We start from the raw sequence: 11,283 nt of genomic DNA on the forward strand, positions 1-11,283 counted from the left end.
GAGCTACAGCCCCCAGGTGACAGCTGCAGCCTCTGCAATTACACTGTTGAGGCAACTGGACTACTGATTGGCTGCTGGGTTTAAAGGTTATCAGTGCCAGTGGTGACCACTTTAATTGACCGCTGCTGGGAAAATGCAGCACTAGGTCCTGCTGACGAGGTACAGGGTGAATGGGAAATATGAGAAGAATGGAGACATCTGACCTAGAGAGACCAAAAGCTCTCAAAAGCACTGATGGGCCAGTGAATTAAAGTAAGTATTTCATAGAAACATAAGGAATGTCCAATAGTAAAACTATTTGACCACCGTTTTTTCCATCGGTTCATAGATTTCACTGTGACAAATTGATCCTCTATACAGTTGACTGAGTAATTTGACATTTTGGTATATTGACAACACTAACATCTACCAAATCTTGTCCTTGCATTTCAATGAAATATTTTGTGCAACAACATGTTTTCCCAAGTGTAATTATGGAAAACTCAAATATAGCAGGCAATTCACCAAAGGTCTTCTCATAGCACCTTTCAAACCCATGACCACTTCTATCTAGAAGGACAAGGGCAATTGATACATGGGGACACCAGTACCTACAAGTTCCCCACCAAGCCACTTATCATCCTGACTGTTCTTTCACTGGCTTTGGATCAGAAACCTGGAATCCCCTTGCTAATGGCATAGTGGAAATGTGTTGCTGGAAAAGCACAGCAGGTCAAGCAGCATCCAAGGAGCAGGAGAGTTCATGTTTTGGGCATGAGCCCTTCTTCAGGAATGAGGAAAGTGTGTCCAGCAGGCTAAGATAAAATGTAGGGAGGAGGGATTTGGGGGAGGGGCGTTGGAAATGTGACAGGTGGAAGGAGGTCAAGGTGAGGGTGATAGGCCAGAGTGGGGGTGGGAGCGGAGAGGTCAGGAAGCAGATTGCAGGTTAGGAAGGCGGTGCTGAGTTCAAGGGATTTGACTGAGACAAGGTGGGGGGAAGGGGAAATGAGGAAACTGGAGAAATCTGAGTTTATCCCATGTGGTTGGAGGGTTCCTAGGGCGGAAGATGAGGCGCTCTTCCTCCAGCCGTCGTGTTGCTATGGTCTGGCGATGGAGGAGTCCAAGGACCTGCATGTCCTTGGTGGAGTGGGAGGGGGATTTGAAGTGTTGAGCCACGGGGTGGTTGGGTTGGTTAGTCCGGGTGTCCCAGATGTTTTCTCTGAAACGTTCCACAAGTAGGAGCTTGTCTCCCCAATATAGAGGAGGCCACATCAGGTGCAGCGGATGCAGTGAATGATGTGAGTGGAGGTGCAGGTGAATTTGTGGTGGATATGGAAGGATCCCTTGGGGCCTTGGAGAGAAGTAAGGGGGGGGGGTGTGGGTGCAAGTTTTGCATTTCTTGCGGTTGCAGGTGCAAGGGTGAGTTGAAGTGTTGAGCCACGGGGTGGCTGGGTTGAAGTGTTGAGCCACTCAACATGACACCTGGTGGAAGAGCGCCTCATCTTTCGCCTAAGAACCCTCCAACCACAAGGGATAAACTCAGATTTCTCCAGTTTCCTCATTTCCCCTCCCCCCACCTTGTCTCAGTCAAATCCCTTGAACTCAGCACCGCCTTCCTAACCTGCAATCTGCTTCCTGACCTCTCCGCCCCCACCCCCACTCCGGCCTATCACCCACACCTTGACCTCCTTCCACCTATCGCATTTCCAACGCCCCTCCCCAAGTCCCTCCTCCCTACCTTTTATCTTAGCCTGCCTGGACACACTTTCCTCATTCCTGAAGAAGGGCTCATGCCCGAAAGGTCAATTCTCCTGCTCCTTGAATGCTGCCTGACCTGCTGTGCTTTTCCAGCAACACATTTTCAGCTCTGATCTCCAGCATCTGCAGTCCTCACTTTCTCCTAATGGCATAGTGGGTCTTTTTAAAGCCCATGTTCAAAAAGGCAGCTCACTACCACTTTGTCAAGCTCAACAAATTTTAACCAGGCAGGATACCCATGTCTCATGAAAGGATTTTAAAAGTTCACACCATCAAACCACCTACTTCTACCTCTGTAACATCTTCCCATTCTAGTTTAGCCTTTCGGATATTCTCACCAATTGTGAAGAAGCAAAAGAGAAGTTTTTGTAAGGTTCTTTTAATGAAAGGGTCCTGCCTGAAACATTGACTCTCTTGCTCCTCAGATGCTGCCAGATCTACTGTGCTTTTTTCCAGTGCCATCCTTTATCAATTCTAACTCTCCACCATCTGCAGTCCTCACTATATCCTAACCATAGGGGATAATAATGAATGGGCTGCTGTTTTGTGCCTTATTATTGTTCCTATTTGTTGCATTTCTTTATAACAATGAAAAGTACTCCCTTATGAGTAAACAGCATCATCCTTATTGAACATAACTTTAAAAAATAGCAAGAGTAGGCATCTTCTCTGGCGCCCTACAGACCTTGGTTCCAAGTCCATGTGATCTCATGTCACCCTGACTTAGCTATTAAGCATTTGTGAAAGGAGATATTATGAGCAAAGATAACATCAATTCCTTTACATCCTCTCCGGTCCCAAAATCTTTTATAGTATTCCACTTGTATCATTAACATTGAACAATGACCTTTTTTCAAACCTTTTTCTAAACCTTCTTATTCCATTTTCTGCTCTCCCTGCACCTCAAGAAGCTTGATGAACTAATATCCAACAGCATATTCTGTTCTTTTCTATGTCCCACATGTCCTCGATGCTTTCTTGCTGTAGAATGGCAGGTTCTGGTAGCAGTTAGACTTTAGGCTGTATCACACACAAGAACTTGACAGTAGCAGCAGTGAAGGGTGAGAACATTGACTTTCTGAGTGTGAGACTTTTGTAAACCTTCTGCAAATTTTCACCCTGCAAAATTTGCTCACATTAGTTGATTGCTAAAAGTTGAACATTTAGTTTCTTAGTCTCACTGAGGTAATTAGATTGTTTCAGTTCTTACTGAGTTCTTTCTTTTTCAAGCTCACTCCAATTCTCACTAAAAGGCAGGACCTCAACCGGGACCTTGGGGTCATGTCACATTACAGGTGACCACCATTGCACTATACACACACAGAGATACTCCTACACACACACACACACACACACACACACACACACACACACACACACACACACACACACACACACACACACACACACACACACACACACACTCCTATACAGACGAGCACACAGACACCCACACACACCCTTACAGACACACACACTCCCACACTCCCACATGCACCCCCTCACAGACTTAAGACACTTTGCACTCACTACACACACACACACACACACACACACACACACACACACACACACACACTTTCTCACACTCACAACCCCAAACCCAGACAGACAGACATAGACAGACAAAGACCCACAAGCACACATATATTTTGTGGGGTGAATTTGTACTTGCAGGGTTACATTGTACTTTGCTCAACAATTGCATTCATGTAGAACCCTGGTCTCAAAAACTGCATGAATTCATGTAAAACTCCGTTATCTCACTTTTTCGATTAGGGTCATTCAAAATATCATGGCATAGACAGAGAACACAGGGGGCTAACACCTTCAACATATTGTCTAGCTATCATCATTGTTAACAGCTAACCTGAGAATGCAAATTTTTTAAAAAAGGTTTTTTGATTTATACATGAAAGAAGTGAAACTATCATGGTATTCTAACAGATGAAAGGCTTGACAGACAATCAAGTTTTCAATGTATAATTTCAGTTACATCACACTGTAAATGTTTGCTATAAATTCTGTGTGTTAGGATTGAACCCTCCACTACTACCTGATGAAGGAGTGGCACTCCGAAAGCTAGTGTGGTTCCAATTAAACCTGTTGAATTATAACCTGGTGTTGTGTGATTTTTAACTTTGTACACCCCAGTCCAACACCGGCATCTCCAAATCATTCTTTCTTTGTAACTGTGTGCTGAAAGAGCAAACCACTGTCTGAAACACCCTCTGGTAGCTATTGTTTTCTTGTGTTGGTGTTTTCTGTTCCTGCAATTTTCAGCTTCTGTATTTAAACGAAGATGAGGGTCTTCTCCGCTTTCTTGCAACGCTGGGACTGGTGTTTCTGTAGCGTCTGCCAACCACGGAGTCTTTAAGAAAATATAAGCAGGTCCATTCAATAAAGAATCATAATGAAAAGGAATCAGGTACGAGATGTCTGAAATCTCACTTCCATTATAGTAAATGCATCTGACCACTTATATTTTAGTACCTCAGTTTCATAACGGGATAGAAGGCATTGTAAAGATTCTTGGCCTCAATCCAGAATGATAATAATTTCATTTCTGTATCTACTTTGAAAATGACTTTATTTTTACTGCCATTTACCCTTATCACTGCATCATAGAGTTCAATAAAAACCAAAAGATTTGCAGATGCTGTAAATCAGAAACAAAAACAGAAATTGCTGGGAAAGCTCAGCAGGTCTGTCAGCATCTGTGGAGAGAAATCAGAGTTAATGTTTCAGGTCCAGTGATCCTTCCTCAGAACTGTAGAGTTCAACCTTTGTGTCTGTCCCATCCAAAGGTTCAACGTTTGTTCTCAGCCTGCTTCATCTCCTGATTGCTTTCCATATATATTGTTGTGGACCTTCTCCTAGCTTTCTAAATTTTCAATTTTGGCTGTTCCAGTCTATGATGCAGTCCATAAAGCAGAATTGGAGTCTGCCATTCACTAGCTCCTACTAATGCTCAGCTTTACGTCCTGTATTTATGACTGCTAGCTGCAGGTTGAATGGCGTTTGTCATCATTACCACTATATAGTAATATGTGATCTACACCCTTGCCAGTGAACAGTAACAGGCTTTATAGAATAAAATAGCATAGAGAAGATACCATTGAATATAATGCCATAGAAGAGAAGACATCTTATCAAGACCCAAATGGACCAAGTTCCATGGGATGTGGTCCCACTATGCTCAGTAACTGTACTTAGAATAATAACATATTTCCCTTACTTGTCATTTCATCATTCACGTGATGCAGACATTGTTGACTGGGCCAGCATTTATTGTTCATCCTTAGTAGTTTCTGAGTGTGGTGGCGAACTGTCTTCTTGAACTGCTGCTGTCCACTTGGTGGGTTGTTAAATCCATAATGTATTTTTAATGGGAGATCCAGACTATACTCTACATTTCCTTCTTCCATTATGTTGAAAGCAAAAGTTTGTCTTTTGCTAAAGCCACCTTAGCTGCTTACTTTATTTGAACATGATGAGGGAGGAATGGTGATGATTCAAAACTTTTAGAACCATAGAATTTCATTCCAGATTATTTGTGACCATTTGTAATCCAGTAATAAAAAGATAAGAGCAGGTGGCATGAGGTATGCGTCTACATTGGCACATTATTCGGATATGGGTGTGAGCTGGTCTTTTGCATAATTTGGAATTGCATAATTTAACAGCAGAAGATATTGGCAGGCATTTCTTAAACAACAAAACCAATTGAGGGAATTTGTGTGTTGTAATGTGACAGCTTAAAATACACGCAAGTGCGTTTTTTTATCCAAATCGTCTCACTGAAAGCATTGCAGGAAATCCCAAGACAGCTTGCAAGAAACCAAAAGCAATTTTACAGATAAATTTCAAATCAGGTTTATAGTACACGAATTACATTTTAAGAAACTCAAAAAATGCAGTTTGGCTAACTAAATTGACTCCTGTCATGCACAGTTAACATCAAGGAAACTTTAGTCAATGGCAGAAGGCCTTTTCATGCCAAGTGGCAGTATTCAGCACATGTTGCACAATTTACAGTCTGAGTGCATAAATTCACAAATTGTCACAGGATATTGTGACATTAAATCTCATGTCCAATGGCTTAAGTGGTGCTTTTCCATTTCTGAGCTACAATCAATAACTGCTGCTCTGAAACCTGTTTTGACAATGACACATTCAAAATATCCTGAGTGTCAAAGTTGTCAGTTTACATGTTGTTGTCTAAATGGGCAGCAATATTACTGTATAGCTTTGTTTCAATTTGAGCTTTCAGCATATACGGCTCTTCAATGGGGCACAGCTCCTCCCTTAGAATGTGTAATGTTCAATGTATCTTTTATAAGGAATGTAAATGTGGAAACAAATTCAGCAGAGGAAATAGAATCTTGAACTTTAAATTTAACAAAATTTTGGGGTGTACCATTGAGAAGCATGGAAGATGGATATTTGTGTGATGGAACACAACCTCCTGCAAGTTCCAGTCCAAGCCACTCACCTTGGAAATATGTTGCCATTCCTTCAATGGTTTGAGTCAAAATCGTGGTATTCCCTCCTTAATGGCATTGTGGTCTACCTATTATGCAAGGACTGCAGCAGTTCTAGAAGACAGCTGATCATCACCCTCTCGAGGGCAACTAGGCAGGGGCAATAAATGCTGGGTCAGCCACTGATGCCCATGTCACTCAACCATGACAACCAAGTGAATAATTTAAAAAAAAACAACAACTGGATCATTGACTAAGTTAATTTGAAGCTTTTTTTAGAAAAGGTAACTTAAAGAGATCGAAGAGTGTGATGCTGGAAAAGCACAGCCAGTCAGGCAGCATCTGAGGAGCAGGAGAATTGACGTTTCGGGCATAAGCCCTTTATCGGGCTTTTGCTCGAAACATCAATTCTCCTGCTCCTCGGAAGCTGCCTGACCGGCTGTGTGTTTGCAGTACCACAATCTTCGACTCTGATCTCCAGTAGTCTTCACTTTTGCCGCACACTTAAAGAAAGGCAGATATTGTATAACTCCAACTTGAATGAAGTGAGGTCAGCGTGACAGTAACTTCATTTCTCCTGCTAGTGTGCCTTGAATTCTTCATTTAATTAGATTCATTTGGATAGATGACACATCTTACATGTTAAGCAAAACCTTTTGAAATTAAGTTTTTAAAAAAATCTCATTATTACTGAATTTGTCGTGCACACCCCAGGAGGGATTGTTTTAATCAAAGTTTGCACATTTACGCTTATTGGCTTAATGGAAGTAAAAACAACAAAAGATCCAGAAACATGGAGGAGGGCAGTCAGTTTCTCCAGAGAGAAAGAGTAAAATGATATGTTTGATGTAATTCCTGGTAGGACTGACAAAGAATCAACAGTAAACAGCGTTTAAATATCAGAACAAAGAGTAATAAATAAACACAGATGAATGCAGTTAACTGTAATATCTTTAAAGGAAACAAATTGTTTGAGGGGCAATTTGTGTTCGATTGACAATGTAACTGACACAAGAATCCTGAAGCCCAGGTTGCTACTCAATTGATAAAAGTTAGAAAATTACAAAACTCTTAGTGTCAGCATTGGTGACCATGACACTGTAGTCAACTGTCACCAAAAATTCATCTGGCTCACTAATTTAGGGAAGAAATGTTGACCTTATTACCTGATCTGGCCCACATGTGACTTCAGACTCTTGATGATGTGGTTGATTCTTAACTGCCCTCTGAAATGGCCAAGCAAAAACTTCAAGGATAATTAGGAATAAGCAAATGTTGACCCAGCAAGCGACAGCCCACATTCCATAAGAGTACTCTATAACAGTTGGCAGTTTTCCCTGAGAAGGTACAAGATTGAACATGGCACCATACTTCCACTTATTCCATAGGCAAAGCTGTAATTTGCATATATTTTTCCAATTTCCTGCTGCTTATAGCGCTGTCTCCTGGGGAAACCAAATATAGGTTCGATTACTCCAATGCAGTATGTATCCATTCTGGCCACAAATGCATAGGTTCATACAGCATGGAAACAGACCTTTCTATTTCAGTCCAGTCCACACCAATCATGTTTCCAAACTAAACTCGTCTTGCCTGCACTTGACCAATATCCCTCCAAACCATTCCTCTTCATGAACTTATCTAAATGCCTTTTAAACATTGTAACTGTACTTGCATCCACTACTTTCTCTGACAGTTCATTCCACATACAAATCACTCTCTATGTCAAAAAAGATACATTGTGTATCCATTTTAAGTCTTTCTCCTCTCACCTTAAAAATACTTCCCCTGGTTTTGACCTGGCCTACACTAGAGAAAGGACCCTTGCCATTCTTCCTGTCATGTACCACTTCAATTGCCTTCCCCATTTTCACAGATATTTCCAAATAAGCACTTTACCTTGCTATTAGGTGCTCTGGTGCCTTCTGACATTAACATCAAATTTCCTAAATCTTTACTCCATCCTCCACTTTCTTCATGGTAAGATTTGTTGATGTTGCAGGTTGACACTACTTGCCTGGGGCCAGGGGAAGTGACTTGACAGTTTGGAGGTGGAGATTTCTGCCACACCACATTGTTAGCTGTGGCATATTTGCCTTTGCTATCAGCCTACTTTTCTTTCTTGGGTACTGAATCCTGCAACAGGTCCAAATTTCTCAAATTCGCATAGTGTAAAGCCTTGCCTCCTTCATTTTACCCTGATCTTTTCAACACCTGCTGTGTTAAGTTTCTCTTCCTTTATCTCCCTGTCTTTCAGAAAACTTATATTATATGTTTCCTTTATCATTTCAGCCTTTCAAAAGTCTCCTGCTTTTCTTAGCAGCACATTGAAGGTCATCCTGTCTCATTCTGTTCTGATGCTGTTTCAAGTACTGGTCCTTTCCTGAAGTCTGATATTGCAGTGCACTTTCAACACCACAAGAAAACATTTTGTTTGTTCTTTTCACAAGCACTGACTGAATGTTACTTTCCTTTTCAATTTCAATCTTTCTTTTTACTGGTTTTGTTTTTATAGTAAGAACTCCAAACAAGGTTTCTGAAAACTGGGGTGAAGTAGCTAAATTATGACAGTGTTAGGCATTAAGTGGAAAACATTGAAAAAGCAAGCAGTAAATTATCAGGACCTTGATCAGGAGACATATAAAAATGTGAACACTTTTTTTTCAAATTATTGTAGATTGTCTGCAAAAATCTATACATCGTGACTGCAAATAAATGTTGGAAACTTCATTGAATTGTACCTTCTTCTCTCCAGGGTGAACAGTCACAACATCTTCAGTCTATCCTCTTAGCTGAATTTTTCCATATCTGAAACCATTTAAGTAAATTGCTTCTGCACTACCTCCATTTTTATCATTGCTTTTGTCAGTGCAATAACTATTCATTACTTAACATTCATTTTCCATTGCATTACTTCTTTCCTATAATGTGGCGCCCACAGCTGTACACAATACTGCAGCTGAGGTCGAACAAGGGTCATATACAAATTCAACATTACCTTCTTGCTGTTGTAGTCCAAGGTCTATTAAAGTAGTTAAGAACACTGTATGCTTTACTTACTGCCTTCTGCACGTGTCCTCCCACCTTTTATGAAATGTACACATATACACCTAATTAATTCTCTACCTGCAACACCTTAATCCCTTAATCTACCTGTATAGCTTTTTATATCATCCTTCAGCAGTTTTCCATTCAAACTGCATCCCCTCATGCTATTCTACATTGACCTTCATCAGCCACCTATCCACCCACTCTGCCAAGTTACAATGTCCTTATGGTGTTCCACCCTCTCCTTCTCAGTTTATAGTTCTAACAGCTTTAGTACCATCTCCAAATTTGGAAGTTGTTCCCACACACCAAGACCAGGTCATTAATATATATCAGGAACAGCAAGGGTTACGATACTGACCACTAAGAAACTCCACTACAAACCATCCTCTAGTCTAAAAAATATTTATTGATCATTACTGTTATCTATCACTTATTCAATTTTTCTACCATCACCTGCAACTTCCCTCAAGTCTACTATGATGCTTATTTCAAATGCTGTCTGGAAATCTGTGCATACCATGTAATTTTAGATACCCTTGTTCACCCATTCCATTATCTCTTCAAAAATTCTGACAAGTCACTTTAACATGATTTTCCCTTTAGAAATCCATACTGACCTTTCCTAATTAATCCACCTAATTAATACATGATCTTGATGAGGCACTGGGTGCATTTGATGGTGTCCTAATGCCATTTTCCTCAAACAAGCGACATGCTAGGTTTTTGCCAGGGTCCAAATTTGTGATGGGCTGACTACTGAACTGTCATTAATTGACCACTGAAGGACCCCAGTTAGTGGCAGGCTGGAAAGATTACCCTTTCTGCTGAGAACTTAATTCGGCTGAAGATGAGAAAGCAGTGGAGATCAGATATCCCTTCTCCTTAACAAAATATACTTGTTGCCTCCTCCCAGACCTATTTTGGGGTCAGAAGATTCTGCCTGTAGTGTATCCAGTGCAATGTGCTCTTCTAGAAAGAGCATAGACATTCAGCATTGAGGATTGAAATTATGATGCTATTCATATGGATTTCTCAGGAGATGCATTGAGGTGCTGCATTTGTGTAGGTGATAGTTGACTCTAACTAAGTAGGACACCATCTGTCATCAATATGTGAAATAAAAGAAGGTGGGGGAGCGAGGAAAGAAATTCTTGCTTTGACTTTAAAAATGAAGAACGAGAATTTACTCTAAGCAGTGGTCAAATTAAGTCTCTTCCTCTGGTCAGATATTACATAACATGCTGCAAAGGCGAGTTGGATATCAAACGATATGTGGCTGCATCTTCCACTCTTTAGAATGTTAAAAATCACACAACACCAGGTTATAGTCCAACAGGTTTAATTGGAAGTACTTGCTTTTGGAGCGCCTCTCCTTCATCAGGTAGCTGTGAAGTAGGATCATAAGACGCAGATTTTAGAGCAAAAAATTACAGTGTCATGCAACTAAAACAATATATTGAACAACCCTAGATTGCTGCTAAGTCTTTCATATTTTAGAATGGATAGCAGGTTTTGCTTTATTAATATGTAAATCTCAGAACTTCTTTTAAGTCACATTCTTGCGATAACTTAAGATTTTATAAAATAAAGGTGACATCTCAACTCAGGCAATGCATTAAAGGTGTAAGGTTAGAGTCTGTCTGGATTCCAGTCTTGAGTCAGACTAGTTCGATTTCCAAAGTAGGAATTTCTAAAATGTCACATGCATTCACTGCCTGCAGGTTGTGTGCTTTTTGAGCAAAATAGAATGTATCTGCAAATACAGTTTTTTTTTAGATTAGATTACTTACAGTGTGGAAACAGGCCCGTCGACGCAGCAAGTCCACTCCGACCCTCCGAAGAGCAACCCACCCAGACCATTCCCCTACATTTACCCCTTCACCTCACACTCTGGGCAATTTAACATGGCCAATTCACCTAACCTGCAAATTCTTTTTTGGACTGTGGGAGGAAACCGGAGTACCCAGAGGAAACCCATACAGACACAAGGAGAATGTGTAAAGACCACATA

This window comes from Hemiscyllium ocellatum, chromosome 7 (assembly GCF_020745735.1).
Source record: "Hemiscyllium ocellatum isolate sHemOce1 chromosome 7, sHemOce1.pat.X.cur, whole genome shotgun sequence".
Classification (NCBI taxonomy): Eukaryota; Metazoa; Chordata; class Chondrichthyes; order Orectolobiformes; family Hemiscylliidae; genus Hemiscyllium; species Hemiscyllium ocellatum.